At 43.1% G+C, this 27048-nt stretch overlaps 1 protein-coding gene and 1 long non-coding RNA gene across 3 annotated transcripts in view; one reads left to right on the top strand and one right to left on the bottom strand.

Annotated features, from left to right (window-relative positions):
• The window catches only part of LOC142829094 (uncharacterized), a 97151-nt gene extending 95077 nt beyond the window's left edge, over window positions 1–2074 (top strand). The window contains exon 3 of the long non-coding RNA XR_016349602.1: window positions 1772–2074. This is a non-coding gene — a long non-coding RNA (uncharacterized LOC142829094). The remainder of the gene's footprint in view (window positions 1–1771) is intronic.
• Window positions 1–27048, bottom strand: part of FOXN3 (forkhead box N3) — a 339469-nt gene that overhangs the window by 243163 nt on the left and 69258 nt on the right. The window lies entirely within an intron of this gene.

Below are 27048 nucleotides of genomic sequence, written 5' to 3'. Positions count from 1 at the left end.
GGCAGGGTCCCTCAACATCATAATGAATGCCAACACCCCATTCATAACAATGCCATTAGAAGGGAATAGGTCCTGTCTTGCCCCCAAAAGATCAATGCCAGGTCTCCTCAGGACTCTGGAACCATGCACCATTCCAGTGCTGCCTTACTTCACCAGTGTTTAAGAAAGCAAGCCCTGCAGAACAAGGGGGTAGTACCCTTTGCATTCACATACAGGCAGTCCCCGACTTACGTCGGATCCGCAGATACGAACAGAGCTGCCCCAGAGTACACGGACTGCGGGACCTCGCGGTCCTGCCGCCCGTGTACTCTGAGGCTTTCTCTGCGTCTCCCTGGTCTGCAGACCAGGAAGACGCAGAGCAAAGCCGCGGAGGGGCTCGGGCAGCCCAGGGGAGCCTCCCCACCCACCCCCCTGCGGCTTTGCAAAGCCGCGGGGAAGCCGGCAGCGGAGCAGTCCAAAGGCTTTGCAAAGCTGCGGGGGGGGGGGGGGGGGCGGGGAGGGGCTCGGGCAGCGAGGCAGCCCAGGCGCGCCTGGACTGCTCCGCTGCTGGCTTCCCCGCGGCTTTGCAAAGCTGCGGGGGGGCTCGGGCAGCGAGGCAGCCCAGGCGCACCTGGACTGCTCCACTGCCGGCTTCCCCGCGGCTTTGCAAAGCTGCGGGGGAAGCTGGCAGCGGGACAGCCCAGACGCCCCGCAGCTGTCCCGCTGCCGGCGTCCTCAGAGGTTTTGCTCCCCGTCTCCCTGGTCTGCTGGTCTCCAGCAGACCAGGGAGACGGGAAGCAAAGCCGCGGAGGACCCAGGCGGCAGGACCACGGTGCGTCTCGGTCCGCCGCCCGTGTCTTCCTGGTCTGCTGGGGTGGGGTGGGGGGGGCGCAGCTAGTACGCCCCCCCCCCCCAGCAGACTAGGCTTTTCTCCGGACGCCTGTGGCAGAGCAGCTGGGGTGCTGCTGGGTTGGTCCAGTAGTGCCGAGGAGCGGCGCTACTGGTCCAACCCAGGAGCACCCCAGCTGCTCTGCCCCAGGCATCCTGATTTAGCCGCTGCTGAAACTGACCAGCGCTGACTACAGGAAGCCCAAGGCAGAGTTGCTCTGCCCCGGGTTTCCTGGAATCAGCTGCTGATCAGTTTCAGCAGCAGCTGACTTGGGGACGCTTGGGGTTCTTAAGTTGATTCTGTATGTAAGTCAGAACTGGCGGTCAGTTTCAGCAGCGGCTGAATCTGGACGCCAGTTCCGACTTACATACAGATTCAACTTAAGAACAAACCTACAGTCCCTATCTTGTACGTAACCCGGGGACTGCCTGTACTTTCTTGCCCCTTCAGCTAGTAGAAACTGCTCACCCAACAGTCACACAGCTTGACCCATTGTAGAGTGCAGAGCATGGAGTGCCTCAGCTAAATAGGTTTGCAGACTGAAACCACATCTGCACAGTGGCTCGGGGATGACAGAAAGTTCTCCCACAATATGCCAGGAACTAACTCTTACATCGTCTCCAGTTGGCATGGTGCCAAGAACTCCAGGATTTGCCCACTAAAATCCTAGCTGCAGACATGTGTGGCTGCAATGCCAGTGTCAACATGAGTATGTGGGGTCTATAGGGCATGCGGACTCTTGGCTAGCTCTCAAGCATCCATGTGGGGGAGCATGGACACATGACAAGCCTGCAGTGTAGACAAATCTTTAGAGGGAGAGGGAGAGTCTTAGTTTGTTTTGCTTGGGACTGGCTTGTTATAAAAAGCTTCCCCTATCTTTCCCTCTCATGCTTTTGTCTGCAGAGACCTTTGGAATCTTCCTCTGGGAAACAAGAGGCCATTCCGGTTAGAGACCAACTTTGCTGGTGCGATGACTTATGGCCAATGCTCAGCTGTGCTGCTGCCTGTCAGTCTTCAAATTATGTGTTCTAAGCTCTCAGTCCTAGATTGATGCATCTGAGAGTGAAAATGTTGAAGGCTGAAGCTGAAAAATCATTTCAAGTCCATAGCTCTTGTTCCCTCCTTCCTGAGAGGCAAATGCACTGAGTAAAGAGCCCTTGAGTAGTATAATGAAATCCAGAAACTTTTGCTAATAAATATTGTCAAACTGAGCACATTCTCTCTATTTCAGCTCAGGAAGTATACTTGAGTTGCTAGTATCCATCTTACATGGATTTTTTTTTTGATGAATGAGTGAGTAGCACATCTGTATGAGCTGACATCTGGCTCAAAACTGTCATGAAATATAGACATATAGAAAGACATGTAAGCCCTGCTGGACAGCTGCACATCATGAATGCAGTGATGTCCCAGTGTCATGCTAAGTCTGGATTGTAACTCTTTGGGGAGGCCTGAAACTAAATTTAGCACTTATCTGGAATCAATTCTTGTGCCCTCGCTCTATAAAAGTCAACACTATCCTTTAATAAAAAAAAAAGTGATATTCGCTCCAACATTGCCTTTTCTATATTTCAAGTTCAAGTATCACTGGTTCTGTTTTAATAGGATCGCTCCTGTAGAGTAACACTCTGAAAAGGTCAAAAACAAAAAACAAAAAACCACAACACTATGAACCAAACTCATCCCTGGTATAAAGCTATTGATTTCAGTGTTGTTACGCCAGGCATAGATCTGGCCTGATTGGTTTCTGTTAAGGTAAGTGGAAAAGAAGTGTACTTGTTGTCTTAACTTTACTTTTCAATTGATCTGTTCTGTTCTACTCTGTGTGCTTCACTGCAATCAATGGGAATATATCTATTAGAGAAAGTTACAGCAGAAAACATCTAAATAGCTTTTAAAAACACTGGCTTCTCAATTTATAATGGATGTCAGCGACATAAGAAGGGTAACAGAGATTCTGTATACACTAAAATACTTTATCTTTTTAAAGAGGATACCTGAAAGCAGATAGAGTAAAAGGTGGGTTTTTTTTGTATGAGATACATTATAGAAACAAAACCTGTTACTACAGGATCAGCTATTGATAAGAGACATGCAGCTGCCATCTCTAAACAACGTCAAATCTATAGTCTAGCAGCACCTAAAGACTAACAAAACATGTAGATGGTATCATGAGTTTTTATGGGTAGAGCCCACTCCTTCAGATGACTGGAATATTAAAAGGGAGAGAAGGGGGAAAGAAAAAAAGGTCGTGAATTAGATTGTTCAAGTTACAAGAGGCTGATAAGAACAATAAGTTGATAAAGTGAGACTATTTGTTGTTTTTTAAGTTTTTCCAGTTACAGACTAACTTGGCCACCCCTCTGAAGCTTTTAAATATTATAGAAAAGGATATTTGAATATCCGAAATTTGAATATAGATTAGACAAATGGTTAAATTAGGTGGAAATAAATAACTTTTCTATAATGATGTGCAAAATTATCCTTCCTACTAGAGATGTCAATATGTAGTCGACTGATAAGCCTGGGCTTATTGGTTAATCTTATTGACTACATGCATTACCCCTCCCCTTGCTGCCTCTATATCAGGGGCTGCAAGGCAGGGGGAGGAGGGAGCTGGTGCCTGTGGGGAGCTATCTTTTCAGCCAACTTCTCAGGAACACCGGATCTTGCAGAGCCACCTTCCCCTTTCCCCCCAACACCCCTTGATGCTGCCTCTGATAGAGAGGCAGCAGCATGGAGGCTATGGGGAGCAGCCATGGGCCGGACATGGGGGAAGCCAGTTTTCAAGCCAGCTTTCCATGTGTGCTGGCTCCACGCAACACAGATTCACCTCTTGGAGATGAAGACATTGTGCCTGAAACATGAATGCAATTTAAAATGACAATCCCTATTCACAGAGCTTTAATACCACTAAGTGTGTGATTTCAGTCATGCTGGTTTCTTAATCTGAAATTAAATGTAAGGTTTTCAATTTATATTTCTGCTCCAGGGCAATACAGGTGTTTATTGATGATGGCCATTTCTCTTGATCTTATATTTTATTTAACTTTATTAGCCAAATTTCCAGCCCTGGACTTCATGATTGTGTTGAGAAGTTTAAAGTTGCTCCAGATCCTGCACCAACTCCTCTGATGAAGTGGGTTTTACCCATGAAAGCTCATGATCCGATATACTTTTGTTAGTTTCTTAGATGCCACAGAACTACTCGTTTTTAAAGTTACAAACTAAAATGGCTAACCCTCTGCAACTTCCTGAAGATAGGGTCAGGAAGTAGTTTTAGTGACTTAGGTTTTGTCTATACTTACCTGGAGATTGACGCTCTAGAGATCGATCTTCTAGGGTTAGATTAAGCTGATGGCGCTTCTGTCAACCCTTGTATTCCACAAGGTCATGAGGAGACAGGAAAGTCAGTGAGAGTGTGGATGCTGCAGCAAGTCAAACTAAGGTACGTTGACTCCAGCTACACTATTCATGTAGCTAGAGTTGCTTATGTTAGTTCAACTTTCTCCCCCAGTGTAGACCTGGTCTGAGAGATTTAGCCCACAGTCAGGCTAAATACAGCAATATTTGCATGCTATGTTTATTTAACAAGCCATTACCTTTTACTGATTTAGTTTAGATGGGGTTTTTTTTATTTAACTTTATTGTTGAATTACTATAGTGCTCATATTTTCATAAACTAAGCTAAGAAAATGGCTATTTGGTTCTCATTGCTATTATAGTATTCTTGTGGACAGCATTTGGGCCTGAAGTGAATTCTTCAAAAAATAAAATTAGTCCTTTTACATTTTAATGCAAATATTTGTCCCTCATTAGGGCCCTAATCCTGCAAAATACTCAGTACCAGCTGCCAAAAAACCTCAACTGACTTCATTGGGACTTTAGGACAGCCAACATCTGATAGGGGATGAAGTGTATCTTGAAGGATGATACTATAGGTATACTTTTTGCACATTCATCTCATCTTTAGAAGAAGGGGTGTTGTATCCTCTATCTCAGAGTAAGGATTTATACATGTTCCTAGGTGTCTTTCTGTTTAAAGACTCTGTTATGGAATTCCAAAGAAGGATTATATCAATTCCAACAATTATATAGATGCTTTGTAATTTATCTCCCTCAGCAACAGTGACCAGGTCCCAGGTGCTAATGGGTTTAATTTAAAGGTTGCTTTTAATGCACAATCAGTCAAGGAAAAAGCAATCTTTTAAGGGATACTAAATTGATTTACTTTGCATCATTGGAATATTGCACCATAATGCATGAGAAATTCATAACCTATAAGTTAACCTTCCTATTGTACAGATATTCTTTGGAAGTAAATCACAAGTCAGGTAAGATTGTGGGTGAGGGAAGAGGGCTTTTTTTGTTCTTATTTGCCTTGTCCCTCTTTTAATTTCAAACTTTACCCATTGAACACTACTCATTTTAACTTACTTTATTCTGAATAACTATTTGACTCAGAGTAAATCAGTTTTCCCACCACAATAAACAAAATGTTCGTCTGTTAATAACATCACATCACTCATTGATTTGGGGCCATTTGAACGTCAGATCCGGCATTCCTTGAAATATCTTCACTCTGGTATGTTTTTCCAAATAATGCTACTTTTTTTTTACTGTTTCTTCACAGACTGCCTTCTTGGAAATAATGTTACTTAGAATAATTTCTTTTCTTATGTTAAGGGCCTCTTGACTGCTTTCAAATCATCTTAGTCAAATTTACCTTAGGATTTCCAAAGTCCTTACTACAACATCGGACAATGCTATTTAGGAGTCAGAGTGCAAGTTTAATGGCTCAAGCTAATCTCAAAGAGGGCCTATTAAACTCTAATTTGTCAGGTTTCATTACATTCAATACTTACTTCCAATGACAGTAATTTTCCTGAATCATTTTGTTCATCAGAAAATTATGTTCCATAGTTTTGCATCCCATTCCCTCTACTGTATTCACAAAAACTGAAGGTTTCTACTTCTTCACTGCTACCATCTAGTCTAGAACAACAGTAGTGCAAAAGAGGGGTTAAGAGTTCACTGTCAAATATATTTATCTCAAAAGTAGGTATAATTCTTTTGTATACAGCTAAGTGTCAGTGCAAAGCCAAGATGATTCAGGGTAGTAAAAAGCGCTTTAGTAAGTCTTTTAGGTGACACTAGATCCTTCACAAGCATCCCCCCACCCCATCTTCAGCATCAGCATCATCCAATATCACAATTTTTGTGACCAATTTTAAATGTACTTCCTTTCCAAATGTATTGATTATAAAACAGTTAATCTGAACTACTGCCCAGCACAGGTTTTCGTGATTCCCCTATTGTTTTATATATTTCTTTCAGGAAAATTTGACCTTGCTATGCCAGCAATGTTTGTCATTGACTGATTCAGTAGAGTGATCTTCTTCTCTAAGTCAGCTTAGAATTGCAACATCAATGCGACTGATGGAGAAGTTCTACTTTAATTGTTGGTCCTTATTCCATGTAACACAGTGTTAACCATAAAGGTGGCACATACATCAGCATGAACAGTGAAATACCTTTCTTTCAGGAGTAAGTTTGGGGAGTGCTAAAAGTTTTTGTTGGACTAAAGACCTGGGAAGAGGTTTAACTCTAAAAACAAATTTGATAACAATTAACAAGGCCTGCTTTAGATTTGCCACAGTAAGGGAGTTGCTTCGCAGAAACAACAGAAGAAAGAGAGGCAGAAGCTACATGTAGAATCCATCTGCTTTCCAAGGGCTAGTCTTTGTGCAGGCAATTCTAGATGATCTGTAGGATGAAGCAATATTGATCAGTGTTCAAAAATGAACTTGTCATATATTTTCAGCTGTCTTTGGGGATTTGGCATAAAAGCCTGTAAAGGACATAGAGTGTGAGGATGAGAGAGCCCCAGGCAAAAAGAGGGTTGCCACAAAAGAACAACAAGAGCAAAATATGTGATCTTTTAGTTGTTGCTTGTATAGTTTGCCTGCTGTATACTTTGACATCTCTTCAGTACAGGAAAAAAGTGCCAAGATAATGTAGATTGGGTGCTTACAAATAGGTACTTTAGATTAGCTAGAATATTGACCAAGAATGGTTCAGTCCAAACCATTTTGAGATCTTCTGAAAGGCACTATGTACTGTAAAATACTTTTATTATGAATGTCTTAGTTTTGATTTTTAAGATCTTTATCATTTCCTCTCCCACAATCATTTAACATAAAACCCTGCCATCTACACTAAGAGGCTACATCTACACTATGAGTTTTCGCGGCAAAAATATGCTAATGACGAACTCATTTGCATGAGTCATGATCTCATTTGCATATTTTCTGCTGATCCGTTTTTGTGCTAGGGCGTTTGCGCAAAAACAAGCAGTGTGACCATTTTGTTTTTGCGCAAAATGCCCTTTTCCCACAAGATCAGTAGAAGTCTAGGAAGGAGTACGGCGGAAAGGGATCTAGGGGTTATAGTGGACTACAAACTAAATATGAGTCAGCAGTGTGACACTGTTGCAAAAAAAAAGCAAACATGATTCTGGGATGCATTAACAGGTGTGTTGTGAGCAAGACACGAGAAGTCATTCTTCCGCTCTACTCTGCACTGATTAGGCCTCAGTTGGAGTACTGTGTCCAGTTCTGGGCACCACATTTCAAGAAAGATGTGAAGAAATTGGAGAAGGTCCAGAAAAGAGCAACAAGAATGATTAAAGGTCTAGAGAACATGACCTATGCAGGAAGACTGAAAGAACTGGACTTGTTTAGTTTGGAAAAGAAAAGATTGAGAGGAGACATGATAGCGGTGACCTTATTGCATGGGGCAGTTAGGTCCAAACTAAACAGAGAAAATTTTGCTGTGCAAAAATTATTGTGTGAATTCTAACTGGGTTACAAAGTCAATATTTTATTTTTCTACATTTCCAAAAGGCATGAACTATTCATGTAGTTCTTGAAGCCCACACGTGATTCAGATCTACATATTCTTATATTATGTTTACCTGAAGTTATTTTAAAAGTGCAGCTAAGCTTACCTAGTAGAAAATGGGCCCTATCAAAAGAATTGGATCCAAACACTTCTGAAACTTGGCAATGTCCAGTCCTGAATCCAAACTTTGTGATTCACTATTATTATGCCCCCTATTATTTCTACTGGTCGTACTCATTACGAATTTGACAAACCATTTCAGTTAAACATTTTCTGTTCTCTTTGAATGCAGAACCTGCAGTTTCTGTTAAAATAGTGCCACTGTCATAGTTCTCTTCATTAAAGATCTGATCCAGCTCACAAGAGTAACTTAACAGGATTGAGCACACTACCTCATAAGAAAGCCACTTTGTTGTTCACTGCTCTAAAAGCATCCTAGTGAGGCATACCAAACTTTGCTATGCCCTCCCTGATCGCATTTGTAACTCATGCAAATCACTTTGAAAACCAAATCAGAATGAGAGCATTTCAGATGTAGCAGTGTGGCTCATATTGACATATGGGTTCCATTTTGCTAGACATGATGGACCAAACTCATCTCTGGAATAACTCCATCATTGTAAACAAATAGGATAAATTTGGCCCCATTTGCTGAAAGCAGCTGAGGATAACAATTGCTTTCTTCTTTTCATCCATATTTGAACTTGTAAAACATGATTTTATGTTTGCATTGCAATTTTGTGCACATGAGATATCAAGTATACAATTAATACTGCAGGATATGGCTCTGGTTTTGCAGTCATCCATGGCACATAACTACATTTAAAATAAAACCAGAATAAAACATACTATAAATATTATGTAAAGAAACAAGTTGGGACTGTTTTGTTATCAGATGCTCAGCAATCTGCTCAACTGGCTTTCCAGCTTACTAAACACAGTCTCAGACTCCATTTTGAATGTAAAATTATGTTGTCTTTACACAGCCTCTCGTATAATCTATTGTATTCATATAGAAAGGCGCAAAGCTCATAAATGCCATTTCTTATTCCAAACAATTTGCTATAGGCAACTACAGCATTACTTTGTACAAATAAATTTACATAAATCATTATTAGAATGTTTTATCTTAGCAACTTTATTTTGCTCCCAGAACACAAATTAAATGCATGCTTAAAGCAGAATATTTTAGAGAGAGTTAGTCCCGAACTGTTTATGAGACAGGAATAGACATTTCCATCTAATTTTTCATTCATAATGTAATTTTGTTTTAGTTTTCTTTGAACATTTAAAAAAACCACATGTATAATTTGCAGGGGCTTTCCTTGAAACGAGCAATAGAATACATGACTCCGACACAATCTGTTCATTCATCAGTTAGTGTTTCCTTTGACTCACTGTGCATTATGTTCTAAACACTCATTAGGAAAGGCCAAAAATGACAGTAAGTCCCACTTGCTGCCTGATATTATTATTTTACAAGAAAACTGTTGTTGTTAAACAAAATTTGCAAATAAAGTCACTGGAAAACTACTTCTAGTAAATATTCCTGTGTTTAAATGAATTTCACTAAGTCCTCCCCCATTGTTTATTTTATTCTCTCTCTCTGTCTCTCACCCCCCTCTCTCCATCCTGCATCATACATCATGGTGAAGTGCAGTATTGTTGTCTGTATCATGTCATTAGAAATGTATGCATTCAAAACATGACTGACTCACATTTTGAAATGAATAACACTGAGTATAAAAACACAGGCCCAATTGCCAAGTCATTGTCCCTCCGACCAAACTCTTGCTCTCTCTCTTTGTGGCTGCTAAGGACTCCAGATAACAGTAGAAATTGTATGTGAGTCTCCTTTGTGTTCAGTGGTCTAGTGTAAGATTGCTAAAGTCTGCTTTGGGGATTCAAAGAGCCCTGGTGTGTCTCGGACCCCAGCTTCAAAACAGGCTCCCTCTGATCCCTACTAAGGGATTTAAAGGGTAGCAGAAGAGCAGCAATGGGGCTGAAGACCCCATCATTACACAGAACCTCCCTAGAGTAGAGGCTCAGCAGCAGATGCAGTAATGGTGACAGAGTGTCGAGGGCGCTATTTCACAACCTCTGGGAGATTCCTGTCCATTCCTGCCATGACAGCTTCTGAACCAAGCTCCAGTTCTCAGGGAGACAACTAAAGCCAGGATTCTTGCACTGAAATGCCAGCCAGGTCTATCCCTTCTGTAACCACCCCCTCAATTCAGAACTATGCAGGGAATATCCACTCCCAATTCTAGGAGCACTAGGAACCAGCTAGTGTCTCCCCGCACATGCTATGTGGACTTGAGAGAAAGTTGTGATGAGTTATCCAGTCAGATTCCAACCAGTGAAGGACAGAGGCAGCCAAAGCAGAGACCTTTAGTCCTTTAGATAATGTTCCACAATTCAGATGGAACTTTTTCCTGTCATATGCTGATGGGCTGTATGTCTATTTGCCCTCTCCCTCTTCTTCCAATCTCTTCACCTCAACATCACTCCTCTTACTCTCTTCTTCTTTCCTCTGCCCCACTCACCCCCTTCCTTTCCTTGTTCCCTCTTTCTTGCATTTAGCTGATCCCCTCCTAGGTTGGGAGGGAGGGAAGAAGGAAGGAAAATTTTGGTACTAACATGCCACATGATGTTATCCCATGATTCACTGTGCCTGTATGTCAAGTACCTCTTCCCATTCTGTGTCTGTCTTGTCTATTTAGATTGTAAGGTCTGTGGGGCAAAGAGTATGTGACCCAGACACCCCTGGGGGTACCCTATTATCAGTTTATGCCCTGAGATTGGTCTAGGTATGCTCAGAAGGGTATGTTTATCCTGCAATCACCATTTTAATGATATTTTACCCAAGGAGACTGTGTGTCATCTCTGCTGAAAGCTAACAACCCACTAGTTGACATGGTTATTGCAGGGCATGTGTGTGGAGAATTTTAAGAATTCTGCAACGTGTGGAATTCTGTGTCCCAAAGCTGCTGGAAGTGATACTGGTCATCTGGGACAGGGTGGTTCTCAGAGCTAGTTTAATGAAGACTGAGAACAACTGACATTTTTCAACTCAGCCTACCTAAGCATTAATAGTGGAGACAAGGTGCGGGCATAGTAGGCCTTTATAATGTACAAAAGAGCCCAAGAAAAAGACCTTGAATTGGAAGGCCATCAGGGTGAATTGAATTTAATGTAATGCACAAATTATGAAACAGAACAAAAGATCCAGAACTCTATAAAAGGAAAAAGAAAGGAAGGATACAAGAAAGATGATATGGAGGGGGCAACACACTTCTAGCATGAGTGTCCCTTGAAAAGGGGATACCAGCTTTCTCAACTGGACAAATGCTGTATAGGCTGACCATTGCGCAAGAAATACCTTACTAGACAGAAAATGACCTTGCTAACTAATATAGACTCTAGATTGCATTTTATATTTGTCTTTTATACATTTCCAATCTTGCTTCTATTTCAATCTTAATTTCTGCTTTGTCAAATAAACATCTATCTGGTCAACTGGGGGCTAACTGTTTCTATAGATTTAGCCACAGGTTATCTGTGCTCTGTTCCACAGACTCACCGAGGAAACCTAAGGGCTGGGCTGTGCAAAATCTTAGCCTGCAGAAGGAAAGAGCTGGATCCCGGATAGGGATGTAAGCAACTAATCAACAAGTCGACTATCAGATAAGCAAAAACTTATCAGATAGTAAACACTAGTGGACTAGTTGCTTCCGCCCTCTTGCTGTCTCTATCACAAAGCCGGTTCCCCCCCAGCTCCATGGGAGGAAGCAGGGACACAGCGGTGGCACTTTCTCTTCAAAATGTACAAGAGCCCCAGAAGGGATTCTTGTGCATTTAAAAGATTTAAAGGACGTGTGGAGCCCTGGACCAGTGGGGAGTCCCCCACTGACCCCGGGCTCCACACAGCGATTCCACTTTGAAATTAACAAGAGCCCGCTGGGACTCTTGTACATTTCAAAGGCAGAACACATGCTAGTCCTTATCAACTAATTGTCTAATCGAATAGTCGATGGAAAACCCATTGACTATTCAATTAATGAATCGATATTTAACATCCCTAATCCCAGAGTAGGATCCTTATGTTATCAGCAGCCAGCAGGGCAGGTTTCCCCTGCCAGGCATAAAGAAGGCTCCCTTGAACTGTAGGCAAGCTGTAATGATTCAGCTTGTACCCCTTGGTAGCCCTGAAAGTGTCACAAATAATCTCATGCACTGTTCCCTCTAAACTGAATGCTTGTGAAGGCATTCAGGAGAGGTTCAAATGATACCTAGCTGATTAGCAGAGCGCCCACAGTGCCCAGAGCCAGTAGCATGTGTTTCTAATGGTGGTGAACATCTGCACGTGCCTTGGTGCACATACCAACATTTATTCCATACATGGATGGAAAAACTTAGGGAACACTGGTTTCATGGGCAGCGGGAGTAATTGGGTAGGGAAGGCCCTGCCATGGGATGCAGGGCTGGGGCTACTCCTGCCAGCCAGCACAGCTGGGGCTCAGGTTGGTTGACTATCTGGGGCCAGCCTGAGGTTCCTCCATGTTCGTGGTGGGGAGCTTTGAGTTCCAGCCAGCCTGGGGTTTCTCTGGCTGTGGAGGAGGGCTCCCTCAGGGCCCCTGCTGCAAGAGGGGAGCACCAGGAGTAGCCTCCCTGAAGGGAGGGTTCACATGCTGCCCATGGACAGTCTTCTACTCTGTTTGCACAGTGCCTAACATAATGGGGGCCTCATCCATGGCTAGGCTCCTAGGTGCTATAGCAATACAATAATGAATAACTATGATAATAACTATGCCCTCATGGTCCCGTGCACCTGAGCCTAATCAAATTAGTGCAGAGACTCCTGCCATAGTGCAGCCTCTACCTAGTGCCTGAATAGTCTCACATTGAGGTTTATGTGAAGCACAGGGTCTTGCATGGACCCTCCACACTTTGGATTAATTTCACCCTAGGGAAGAAGCAAAGGCGCTGCATCTCCTTGCCCTTGAGAAAATGCTTTCCAATTAAAATCCATGTTATAAAAAGTGATGCATAACAGTCAGTACCCCAGACAACAACTCCCGACAACACTCATCACCCACAGTCAGTGCTGTTTGTTTCTCTTCTCCAAAGCACCCTCCTTCCCCATTTCATTGTGATCAGCTGCAGCATCAGTTCATTTCTATAGTTCCTTTCCCTGGAAAAACTAAATCACAAGCAATCATGAAAAACCAAGATACACCTCTGGAAATAGGGGAACTTCGATAAGACCTTTTTTAACTGATTTAATATATTGAGTCACATTTGTCCAGAAATATACAACCAGCGTTACCCTAGCAAGCTCAGCTACTACACTTGTTTGTACATGGTACTGACCAACTTAGAACTATCCTTCCTGAAACTCATTCGCAACACACAAAGCTTTGCATTCTTAGATAAAATTTGCTGTACATTGCCTGTGTCCTTCTGGAAAAATATGTTAAACCCACAGGTAAAGATCACAGATACCAATGCAATGAAGTAAACTGTTAGACCATAGTTAACTCTTCAGTTTTTCAACCTGGTGTGCCTTTGCTCATCAGCTCACATTGGGAAGAAAAGAAAATAGAAAGATTTCTTTCTGAGAGAAATTTTCTGGCTAAGCATTGTATTGTGGAAGTGTTAAAGACAACAACTTTTACAGCACAACTTTTCTAGCAAAAATTCAGGAACATGGCCTACTCTACTCCTTCTGCACTCACTCCATTTGAACTTGCTGCTCTATGTACTTCTGTTGTCTATAAGAGTATGTCTACACTGAAACACTATTTTGAAATACCTAGCGCTATTCTGAAATAACTTAGTCCTCGTCTACACTATTTCAAAATAGTGTCAAAATACTGTCAAGCTGGAGGATTTCTTACTCCGACTCCTGTACCCCTCATTGTATGAGGAATGCTGTGGAGACGTTCCCAATTTCGAAATAAGCTGTTTCCCTGAGACTTGCCATCAGTTACTGGTTACCATAAATAGGTATCTAATTCTGTCACAAAGAGTGCAGTAAGAGCAAATATAGAAGCATCTCAGCTTCCCGCGGCTACCCTTGGCTGCAAAGGACGAAACGGAGCCAATGGGAGCCGAGAGGCTCCGTGGCCGCAGCTCCAGTAAATACACAAACTGGGGCTGCCGGTTAATTTGTTTCTGAAAGTGACGTGGAATACTTTCAGAAACACTGAACTAAAGCATTTCAAGTCCTCCGTAGGCTAAACTATTGTCTGCCACAGACAATGAGAGAATCTGAGGCTTGGGCGTAGCCAGGGGTGGGCCTGAGTGACTTGTATCCAGGCCCACCCCCATACAGCCTGCCCAGCACTCCAGCTTACCCTGCTCTGCACTGGCACTTTGGCCAGGATGTGGGGTCGGGGTCTCAGGGATCACCCCATTCTACCCTGATGTTCTGGTTGGGGGGTGGTTGGGGCTCACCCCACTCCACCCCAGTGCTCCAGCGGGGGAGGTGGGCCAGAGCTTTGGGGCTTACCCTGCTCGCCCCAGCACTTTGACCAGGGAGTAGGACCAGGGAGCAGGGCTGGGGTGCTAGGGCTTACCCAGCTCCACCCTGGCACTCCAGCCGAGCAGCAAGGCCAGGAGCTTACCCCCATCCCTCCTGTCCTGCTTCCCCCATTCTTGCCCACCCATCTGAAGTTGGGGGCCACCCAAGTGGGCCCTTCTGGCTACATCTCTAGACTGAGAGGACTCCAATGCTTCAGCCCCTGCACTGACAGGAACTGATTGGGTGGGGCAGGGGTGGGCAAAAGGTCCTCCGCGGGTCAGATCCAGCCCGCCGAGCAGGTGGGTCCGGCCTGCAGAGGATCTGCTGCTCCCCCACCCCCAGACCAATTAGGACCTGGGGGCGGAGGAGCTGTGAAGCCTCCTCCCGCCCTACCTGGAGCACCAGGCCTGGGGGTAGGGGAGCTGTATAAAGCTTCCTTCACCCTGTCCTGGCCCTGCAAGGTGGGAAGAGGCTTCCTGCACTCCCCATCTCCAGGCCCTGATTGGGGATGGGAGAGCATGCCAAGCCTCTTCCAGGGCATGGGTGCCTATTGGGAAGGGAGGGTAAGGGGGGTCCCCCAATCATGGTCTGGGGGTGGGATAGCTCCACCCCTTCCCATTTAGTCCCCATCCCTTCCTGTTTAGGCCCCACCCCTTCTGGGGTGGTCTGGAGCTACTTAAACATTTTTTGAAGCGGCCCCTGGGCAAAAATTATTGCCCACCTTTGGGGTGGGGAGTAGATGATGCCAGCAGGGGAACCACACCCTGAACTGCTGAGGAACTAGAGTTCCAGAGAGGTCACAAGATAATTTTAGGGGGTTAGGGAGCTAGATACATTCATAGAGGTTAGGTCAATCAATGGCTGTTAGCTAGGACGGGCAGAAATGGTGTCCCTAGCTTCGTTTGTAAGAAGCTGGGAATGGGGGAAAGGGGAGAGATCACTTGATGATTAGCTGTTCTGTTCATTTCCTCTGAGTCACCTGGCATTGGCCACTGAGGGAGACTGGGCTAGATGGATCTTTGGTCTGACCCAGTATGGCTGTTCTTATGGTCACAGTATTGCCAGCCTTACTTGTGCGCTGCCTTCAGTGCTGGATAGCAGGAGAGCAGTGGCTCAGCTTTGAAGTCAGTACCACCACCATCAACAGCACAGACAAAAGGGTGGCAATACTATCCCATATCATCCTTACTTCTGTGCTGCTACCTTCAGAGCTGGGCGGCTGGAGAGTAGCAGCTGATGACTGAGGGCCCCGCAATGCGCAGGCAGCAGCATAGAAGTAAGGGTGGCAATACCAGATCGACAAGTGTCAAGAACACAGGCAATCCTGTTCTCTCCATGGCCCATGATGACAGGGGAGAATCAAGGGAAGTAAGAGTTATGCCGCTGAGAAGTTTGGATCTAGATTCTAAGCCAGAGCTTGAGACTATTTGGATTCCATGTTTGTCACAGAGACAGGGTACAGCTGTGCAATCCAGAGCTACATCCAGCTCTGAAGTTGGCGATATGCGTGTGGGGAGGGGCTCTTGAATTCTGTGTTCCTCTTTGGAACTATCACTACTTGATATTAATAAAGAGACAGACGATGTGCCCAGTACTGAGAGGGGCCACCTAGCAGCTGGAATCCCTGAGTGGATTTGCAGCATGCACCAGGGTGGACCCATAAAGAGAGTGCAGCATAATACCCTTGTTCACTAGTAGGGAGCAGAACTGTGATCACTTTCACCTACCCCATCCTCTTTCAGGCACCCACCACCCATTAGGGTGTGAGAACAGCAGGGATAACACATCTCATAAGGATTCTAGCTGAAGCTTGTGAGGTGGCACAAGGAGAAGTGGTGGATGAATCTCTTTGCGTGTGTGTGCACACGCGCCCGCCCACCCATCCATAGTGGGCACGGATGGGCTGACCAGAATCTGTCCCTATACAAGCATATCCTAGGAAATTGCTTAAAAGGTAGGCAGTTTCTATTCCATAACCATGGTGATATCATGTGAATAGTAAGTAACTGAGTACTGGGGAACCCACTGAAGCCTCAGTAATACAGTCATGGAAGATGGCAATAATTTATCATCTCTGCAGTAGTTTAATCCCAGATGCACCATTTGCTAATTTATTTCCATATGTACCTGGCAGAGAGATTAATCAGCCATCTCGCTCTGAAACCAGGATTGCACTTTATCCCTTTAGTAAGCAAGAGAAAACAAATGCACACAGAAAAATCAGAGTACCACTGAAAAGGACTCTGTCAACCTTAATGTTATTTTTTTTACTTAACAACAGCTTCTAAAAATTTAATGCCAAAATCTGTTTTTACATCAAAGTGTCTCTCCGTTTACTCGTGGCTTTGCCAATAGCTGAGAAAATAGATGCAGAGATATTGAGGGGGGCTTTCAGTGGCTAATAGTTGGAGGGTAGTATGGACTTCTGGATAGAATACTAGCGTGGGATTCAGAAGATCTGAGTTCTGTGTCACTGTCCTGTTAGATGACTTTTACCAACCCACTCCTCCTTCCTATGCCTCAGTTTCCTGACTTGTAAAATGGTGATGATATTTAGCTTCATCAAATACTGTCTCTTTAAAGGAGGATGCATATGTTTCCTGAGCACTGGGGTCACACTGATCCAGATGATAATAATAATAGTTAGCTCTAAAGTGGTTTTCATCTGCAGATTTCAAAGCACATTATGTACTTATTTCATAATGTGAGTATAAATACATTGTAAAGGTTACTTCTGGTGCCTTTTGGGGATCAGTTTAAAGTCTGCTATTGGTGTTAATGATGTGCCAATAAAATTAGTATGAAACATAATTAGTCATATTAGATGGTTTGCCAATGACTGTTTTATATACAGTTCAGTCATTTTAGAAGAGAATAGAGTTTCAGATAGAGATAAAGTTTCAACTAGAGTTTGAAATGGAACGAGACCATATAGCTGGCAGGAAGCATGGTCCAATGGCTAGTGTGAGGAGAATGAAGGTCCTAGATCTGGCTGTGCCACAGACTTTGTGTGAGCTTGTGTCAGTCACTTAACTACTCTATGGCTCAGTTTCCCCAACTGTAAGACGAGGATACTACTTACCCACCTTAGTAAAGTACTTTGATCTCTCTGGAAAAATACGTGCAAAATATTATTAAAAGCAAAAAAGACAATAAAATGACTGCTAAATATAAAGTCTTTTATGAATGTCAGTATCACAGTAGTAGCTATAATCTGATATAAGTCAAGGTATATAAATATTTGGATGTGCTGCTGACAGTCGATTTATACTAGAATAGGCATTCTGAATGTCGATTTGGTAATCAGATCATTCAGGAGTTGGCATATTTTACTTTTGTTCATTTCTTTATAGAATAAAATTCTCCTTGTTGGCCGCCTCAAAAACTGTATTTAAGTAATATAATGGAGTCTATAGATAGACAGGTTATTAGGTTTGTCACCAATAGGTAAACTAAAGTGGAATCAATCACTCAAATCAAGGGTGTATTTGAATTAGTTTCTTTTGCAGTCACAGGCACTGATTATCATTTCCTAGTTGGTATTCTGCTCTTACTCCTCCCTGAGGCCCTGCCCCCATTCTGTCCCTTGCCTTGAGCTCCACCTCCTCCTGCCCCTGCTTCACCCCCTTCCCCAAGTAACCTGTTCACTCACAGTTCACTGCCCTCTGTCATCCTTTGAACACTTCTCACCAGCCAGCTGATTGGCAGCCAGCTCCAGCTGCCAATGAACAGCTGTGGCTGGTGGGTGCTGAGCACCCACTATTTTTTTCAGAGGTGTCTGAGCCCTGGAGCATCCACAGAGTTGGTGCTACTGTCTGAAGTGTTCACACAATAGTTCAAAATATACTAGGTACACAGTTGTGTGAAAATTAACATGCTTAGAATCATAGGGCATGTTATAAGAGTAACTCTGCGGTGTCAATAGAAGCGGAATTTGGCCCATAGGCTACACACAATAAGAGACTTTCCATACGTGAAAACACAACACTAATGTATCTGTATTCAGTGTTTTGCAAATCTACGTGAAGTTCAGTTCACGTTCTTCCAAAAATGCTGCATAAGACGACACTTTTTGGACTCATGCACTGACATATTGATCACAAACAAGAAAAAAACATTGTCATTTAAATGCCATTAGGAAAAAGCCTTCTTGGGACCCCATATTTTGACATACTGGAACATTCCCAGTTTTCTACAGAGTACACAGATGGTACAAAATGCTAGTGACTCCAATAACCAAAACAGTGACAAAACTCTTTCTTACTTCTGTGGATCAGGATTAAGACCCCCACACAGTTGACAACTAAAGAATTATAAGAATCAAGGATGCATACTTTGCCCTAGGAAGCAATAGGGACCATGTCTCTGCCCCACTATAGGTTGCCAGCCTAGTTACCCAAACATGTAGCAAAGGATAAGGAAAGCATGCAGCACCCTTTTAAAGGGTATAGCAAAATACTCCTCCCTTCTCCCAAGTGCCAGAGGGAAACCCTGATGAAACTGAGTAGTGGAGACACATTGAGGCACATAGTGTCTTTGAGGCACATTGACTCTCAGTGCTCCCCCTAGTGACAGGGTAATTATCCCTGGTGACACCCATAACTCAAGCTATGTCTAGACTGCAGGCTTCTTTCAGAAGAAGCTTTTCCAGAAGAGATCTTCAGGAAAAACTTCTTCCAAAAGAGAGTGTCCACACTGTAAAAGCGCATTGAAAAGGTGATCTGCTTTTTTGAAAGATAGCATCTACAATGAATGGAAGCTATCTTGCATTTAAGCTGTGATTACTATGGACAGAGTGGCCACTTGCGCTTTTTCCTTTTTCTTCTTCTTTTGAAAGAATTCCCTCTTCTCCATCCACATACACCTTTTTCCAAAAGAGCTCTTTCGGAAAAACGCTTCTTCCTCATCGAATGAGGATTATCAATGTCAGAAAAGTCCCTCAGTTCTTTCAATTTTCTTTTGAAAGAATGTGACTGCAGTGTGAATGTAACAAGTTTTTTCAGAAAAACGCTGTTTTTCCGAAAAAAACTGTAGTGTAGACATACCCTCAGGAATGTGCCTAAAGACACAATTGAGCTCAATGTAAGTATTCAGTAAATCTGTAGCAAACAGACATTGTATATTATCAGTCCTCTCCCCTATAAACAATAATCACAGAAAAGTTGTTTGAAGTGCATTACTTAGCAATCCATTTTGGTGGACATCAAGTTGGTAGAAAGCATATACTTCCTGGAGAAACAAAGATTAAACTAAATTAGTCTACAATTTTATAATTTCTTTAATTGCTTCTCTAGCTATCAAAATGGTAAGTTAGAGATATAAATTTGCATTGATTAATTACAGACACCACATATTTTGACATTAAAAAAAATCCATATAAAAGCAAAACTGCCAAGGACTTAAATAAGTGCATAGTCTTAATGTAACAGCTCAAACCTGCACATCTAACAGCTGCTCTAATAATCAGATACAAAGGATTTTTTTTCTGTTCAGTATACATTTGTATATTATATGTTGCCTCCTCCCAAATTCCAGTTCAATCAGTAACATGCTTCTCAAGTCTTTATCACCCTGAAGTAATATATACATAACCTAGTATATGATTTGGTGGCATAAAATAAAAGTAGATGCCAATAAAAAGTAACAGAAAATGTCAAAGACAAACCAGGGTCATCTAACGTTTACAGTACAGTACATGAAACTGATATTTACAAGAGCTTTCAGAAAAGACAATGGAGTCCCAAATTTTCTTTAATTGTACTAATAATCAGCTCACCTGATCCATTTCTTTTACAACAGTCTTTTCAATGAGACATTAAAGCATTAGTTGCTGTAAAGTCTAAAGTACTTTAAGATTCAGCAATAAATAAGATTTTGTGTTAAGACTCAGCAATTTACAGCCTCTGTCTGTACGACAGTAAAACCCAGCCCTCCAGTGACCACACAGATTTCCTTGGAAAGCTATTTTCCTCCTCTTTATTCAGTCCCATTCATTTACATTCAGTCATATTGACTAAATAAATGAAAACTGCTTAAACGGCCTCCTATAACTTTTCAACTTTGACCATATATTCCAGTGCCAAGTGGAATGCTGCAAACACTTACCCTATTGATTAGATGAACTCGTACAAATTAATATACATTGAAGCCAGAGCGATATTTTAAATTCTTTTACACTTACTTAGTATAGTGTGTGCTGCCTGCCCACTGATGCGATATCAGAAACCTGCAAGCTACTATTTCTGCAACTGTGTCACTGTAGATAGTCTGAAGCATGTACGTAGCTGTTGCCATGGAAACAAACACAGCTAGGGTAGAGTGCCAAGCTGTGTTAATTCCTTCAGCCATGAACCCCAGGGGAACACTAACATTCATCTTCATTCTCCTTTTGTCTCTCACTGCTTTCATATTTTTTTTCACATTATCAAATGATGGACTAAATACATATGGCAACACCTGAAAATATCATTGTTGAAGCAATGCAAGCCCCATGCTTTATCTCAGAGCATCTCTGGTTCCTATGCCCTGCAAAAACTTCACTTGAGAGGATGGACAACTTCACTTTTTTTGGTTAGCGTAGGACAAAGGGACACAAACAGTGCAGAACTCAACTGAAGAGAAAGGTATCTACCTAACCAAACAGCTGTCACATTGTGCTTGGAGATCATATGCTATGGGTCAGGCAAGAACTTTCTGAAGTGGAGCCAAGATATCTGCTCCTCTTCTCTAAAGTTGTAGTAAGCAAGGGGAAGCATGATTTAGTAGTTAAATTTAGTAGTGGGAATTGTGAGGTTTGGGGGCTTAGTTCTAACTGTGCTAACTTCTTGTATGAGGCTGGGCAAATTATTAGCATCTCACTATGCTACTGCTGACCAGCTGAGAAGCTGGGATATTTCCTGACTTCACTGTGGTGTGCTGAAGAGTCAGTCCTTGTGTTAAAGTGCTTTGAGGTCCTCAGATGCAGGGGGCTGTAGAAGTACAAGAGTAATTGTATTATAAATGCTTAGGAACTGATGTAATTAAGCAGAGGCACTCAAAAAGGCAAGGTGCTCTCTGGGGCCAATTTGTCCTTGCCATTGAGCAGCTGCCTTTACTGACTGGGAGCACCTAGTAATGGGATGTGAACTGAACTTTGGCCCATATGTTTCACTGCTTAGCCTTAGTGGGAGAACTACACAGCAGAAGTCTGGAAAATGATCTGAAGGCCTAGAGGTTGGCACGGGTGAGTGCAAGGAGACACTTCTCCAGCTACCCCTACATGTGGATCAACACAAAACCAGTTGTCAAGCTCCCACTGCCTTGCTGCCCCAGCTGTGCTCTGCCACACCTAAAGGAAGAGACTCTGACCACATGGGGAGTATTCACTCTCGTCTGAGTTTAACTCTGGGTCAGACCCAGTTTTGGAGAAAGTGGAACATGGCACAACCTGTGGCTCCTCCTTTTGATGCTCTGCACTACACTCTCAGGAGTTAATAGAAACCTAGGGAGGCCACGCAAGAGGCAGCCAATCACAGAAAGGCTTATAGGAACAGCCAATCAGGGCCATGCTGGCCCAAATAAGAAGAACTGCAGTACAAAGCAGTGGGATGCACTCCCTGGAGCTAGAGAAGAGATGAGGACTGGTTGACTTTCAGGTGGAAGGCAACAAGCACCATGGATGTAGCAGTGCTGCAAGCAGAGACCCAGGAAGTTAAAAGCAGCTCCAGGCAGACTTCAGGGAAGAGCTAGACAGAGGGTGTTGGGAATGCAGGGAAGTGGTACAGGGAGCTCTACAGAGGATTTGGAGGGGACACAGGAAGTGGCAGCCATATACAGGGTCCCTGGGCTGGGACCTGGAGCAAGCTTGGGTCCTCCCACTCCCACTGGCCACTCAGGGAAGTAGCTGGATAATGGACTATGGTACTGTCCCCTGGAAGGGGGGAGCATACAGAGTGTAGTGCAGCCAGAGGGCTGTGTCATGAAGAGGATGCTGCAGTTCTAGGGGTGACATGGGTCCCTGGAGCAGAAGTGATGGTGGTGAGACATCACTAGAAAAGGGTGCACTGGCACAAAGAGCTAATCCCAGCAAGCACAGCCAGCAGGAGGTGCTGCAGTAGTGAGTCAAACACCGCCATACTCCCCATTACCTCTGGTCCTGCCCTCATTTTCAGACTGCATGGTTATTTGACAGAGGTGGAAAGGTAACTTCATTCAGAAGAATGTATCCCAGTTGACCAAGTATCTTCTCCATGCAACCCCACTGCAGACTTTCCTATGGCTTCTCTCCATCTGAATAGCATAGCTGCACTTGGGGACTACATGGGCCACTATTCATACTCACATAGTCTTCTCTGCTTCTTTGTCACTCATGCCAGTACACCCTCCAGATTCATTAAGTGATGACCCCTGAATATTTCAGGCTACACCATTAAACATAGTAAAGGGCAAGCCCTCACTACCGGGAGCTCACCAGGGACAATGTGAAGACTAAGGGAGAATTTTTCCTTTAGCAATTACTTTAAACCTATATCAGGAGACAAACTTTACCTGTAAAGATTTAATTATACCCCCATTTAAGCACATCTGTCTGTAGGGACTTTGCTCTCTTGCATTTGCCTTCAACTTATATACCATGAACGTGATCCTCTATCTCAATAGTCTTGGTCATGATTTGCAAGCAGAGACACCAAACATGCTTTCAATATCTAGGGCCAAATCTGTTAATTACCCAAAATTTCCATAGACATTAATGGGAATTTTGCATGATTTCAATGAGCAGGGTTTGGCCCCAAAAAGTAACTGGCCCCATTGAGTCCCCAAAGCATGAATGTGGGGAGAGCCCTGAGCCTCTGCTGCAGACAAGAGTGTCAGTCACTGCCCTGGTAGCATTATCCTTTCCCTTGGACTCAAGATGGTTCTTGAAGGGTCCTTGGATCTGTGCCTGGCAAGAGAACATGCAGTGTGTAAGTCAGAGCAGTAGATAGGCACCATATTTCCACTGTTACTGCAGAACTCAGACTGGAAATGCAACACAGAATAATTTGTGCTTCTGAGCCCCTTCTCCTACTCCCAACCCCTTCTGCAATGAGAAATGTCCTGTAAGAGTGCTGGGGATAGCCAGATATGCAGAAGTCCTGGCAGCTGCAGTGCCAGCGAAGCATAAGGCAGAGTAAATACAAAACTAGCATGGGGCCTTTCGCTAGATGGCCCGATTCCCTCTGACATCACAAAATCCTTGTGGATCTTAGGAGTTCTGAAAAACAATTGGAGAGATTTCCTCTCTGCTAGTCCCTTCCCCTCAGATTTCTAATTGAGGGAAGTGGAGCATTGGGGTCCTGAGTTTTGATGGCTTAATCAGAGGAGCCCAACTGAACACAAATCTTTTAAATCAGATATAGTCATGAAAGTCCAATTCCCCCTTAAAATACCCATCACAGAACTAATTTTGACTGGTGACCTTCATAAACACTGGGCCAGTAAGGGGATCACTGCCACTAAATGTGGGTGAGACACATTTGTCTGCTCTCCTTGACACTGCAGTGTCATGGTAAGAACGAACACACTTTAAAGCCTGGTCTCTGGATCAAGAGGGATGTTACAAGAAGATTACACTATAAATTTAATCCCTTATTCCCAATACTCAGCAGTTTGGTATTTGAACCAGCCTTTCATCAAAGAAGTTGACATTGCAGTATTAGGCAATTTGGTCAATTGATAGAGAATGAGGCAGTCATGTCTATCAATCTGCTCAAAGGGAAACATGAGGCTGCTTCTGTCAATTTCTTCAAATGAGACATTGTATTTTGAGTTCTCACACAGTTCGTTCGTCTTTTCACTGGGGTGCACCTTGCTAAAAGCTTACATCTTACATCTTCTCTGCAGTTGGAAAGTATCTATTTCATGGCACGTCTACACTGCAGGGCAAAAGTCAAATTAAGATATGGAACTTCAGCTACGTCAATTGTGTAGCTGCAGTCAATATACCTTAATTCAGCTTTTCCCTCGACTTCCCTTACTCCTTATAAAAGTAGGGTTACAGGAGTTGGAGTAAGAAGTCCTCCATCTCGACATTATTTCAAAACAGCCTGCTGTGTAGACACAGCCTTAGGTACTTGCATGGTTCCTATTACCATAGTATCTGAAAGGCGCATGACCCTTCCGAAAACTCTGTGAGATAAGCAGAGCTCACCATTTTACGGATGGGGAAATAAGACACAAACAAACTAAGTGATCTTTCCAAGCTCACTGTTCCCCTGTCTTTCAGATGAGCACCTTCCTTCCTCCCAAAAGCATTGGACAAAGATCTGGACTCAAATACCTCACAAAAATTCTGGCATGTAATGTGCATGTACAAGCCAAATTTAAAAGATACCTAATTTCATTAAGATCCTATACACAATAATGCAGCATGAGCTCTCTTCTCTTTCAGTCATAACTAGTAGAGGTTTAGAAGTTCTGTGACAGGCCAGCAGAGAATTTCCAGTGTCGTATCTTTAAAGAGTCTGTGGGAGGATGAAGCACTTCTCAAGGATGGTTCAGCCAGCCTAGTGAAAGATCACTTTCCTTTAAATTCAGTAGGACTTTTCCATATAAACTCTAAAAGAAGAAGAGACTGCACAGATTCTAAAACTCTTTCAGGGAGAGCTATCCATTCTGTTGGCTGTCTCTAAAAGAGATTTTAAACTCAGTAGAATTAAGGGCTTCAGGATTCAGTGTATTCTTGTCTGTAATAAAATGGAGGGGGGGAGAGAGAGGGAAATGGGGGATCTAATAACCAACATTCCACATGACACCACTGTATGTGTATTTGAGTCTCTTTTTCTTTCTTGCTCAATTTCCCTTTAGAGGAAGTCAAAAGAAAAATGTGGCCATGTTATGCTGGCATTAGGACCTAGAACCTCAAAGGACAGGTCTTAATTTAAGACACTCAAACTCCCCAAGGTGAATCAGATATCTAAATAACTTACAGGAATGGTTTTCAACCTGTGGTTTGCAGACCCTAAGGGACCCATGGACTATGTCTAAGGCTATGTCTACTCCACAGAGTTTTTTCAGAAAATAAGCCATTTTTCCAAAAAAACTTCACTTATGTCCACACTGCAATCAAGTTCTTTTGACAAAAAAATCAAAAGAACAAAGTGGTTTTTCCAACATTGGTAAACCTCTTTCTACGAGGAAGAAGCCTTTTTCTGGAAGAGCTCTTCTGGGGAAGAGGGAGTTCTTTTGAAAGAAGAGGGAAGAGGAAGGAGGAAAAAGCACAGGTGCCCTGGTGGCCACTCCGTCCATAGCAATCACAGCTTAAATGTGAGATAGCGTCCATTCAACTTTGGCAGTGTGGACGCTCTCTTTCGGAAGAAGTTTTTTTGGAGGATTGCTTCTGGAAAAGCTTCTTCTGAAAGAAGCCTGCAGTCTAGACATAGCCTACGCTTTCCAAAGGGGTCCCACAGCTCCATTTGAAAATGTGTTGGGATCCGCAAGTGAAGAAAAGATTGAAAACCATTTTCTTAGAGAATTTGGGCCTCTCTGTCGTGACTGAGAAGCGCTAAGAGTATGTCTACATTGCAACTGGGAATAGGCTTGCCATCTCAGTTGGACAGGACACCATTGCAATGGCAATGGCATCCAATCCAACTGAGATCACAGCCCTAAATGAGAGAGTGCCTTCCAGCCGAGGCAAACAGAATCATGCTAGCTCAAGCTAGCACATTAAAAACAGTAATGTAGACACTGTAGCTCAGGTAGCAACTTGTGCTCTCAAGCCCAATCAGCTACTTCTGGGTCCAAGCTGTGGTAGCCAGCCTGAGCCTCCATCTGGTCTGCAATCTCCATACTACTATTTTTAGCACACTTGCTCAAGATGAGCTAGCAAGAGTCTGTCAATGTGGGCTGTGCTCCCAGATCTCAGCTCTCTTCATAGCCTAAGATACTTTTCATCACCCAGCTGCTCAGTACTGAGACAGTTTTAATCCTGAGCTACGTCTACACAACAGCGTTATTTCGGAATAAAACAAAGAGCGTGTCTACACAGCAAGCCATTATTTCAAAATAATGTCAAACTGGAGGACTTCTTACTCTGACTCCTGTAACCCTAATTTTACAAGGAGTAAGGGAAGTTGATGAAAGAGTGTTCTTCGTTCAACTTCCTGCTGTATAGACAGCACCTAAAGCTGAATTAAGCTATTTCAGCTTAAGCTACACAACTGATGTAGCTCAAGTTGCATAGCTTAATTCAACTTTAGCCCTGATGTGTAGATGTGTCCCTAGAGCTAACTACCACTGTACAGCAGGTATTCGTATTTCCATACACTTTGTATTAAAAGACTAAAATGTCCTGGTTTTGGGCAGATATTCATATTTCCATACACTCTGTATTAAAAGACAAAAATGTCCCGGTTTTGTCGGGTGGCCATTTCAGAGTAATTTGACACTCAGCTGTTTCTTTTTTTTTTTTTTCTCTCTGCAGGTGCAAGAAGTTAAGGAGCGGTTCCTTCCACAGGAGAGAGTTTCCAGGGTTGTGTATTTTAAATGCACGGGTGGTGCTAAGGCACATTACTGTGTGGGTTATGCACACATAGTATTAATTACATTTTATCTAACAGTGGTTCTTGGTGTTGAATATTGCTTATAACAAAACAGCATTTATAATTCTGAGTGTCAGATGTATTTTTAAAATATCACATGAAGATGGAAGGAAACTGGGTACACATGCTATTTGCTTCTTTAAATAAATAAAATAATTCCCAAAAGGTTTTTAAGAGAGTGAGAATATGAG

Source organism: Pelodiscus sinensis, chromosome 5, assembly GCF_052426305.1.
Source record: "Pelodiscus sinensis isolate ZL-2025 chromosome 5, ASM5242630v1, whole genome shotgun sequence".
In the NCBI taxonomy this organism is placed as follows: Eukaryota; Metazoa; Chordata; order Testudines; family Trionychidae; genus Pelodiscus; species Pelodiscus sinensis.
The sequence above is the reverse complement of the archived record's forward strand: the minus strand, read 5'-3'. Positions and strand labels throughout refer to the sequence as shown.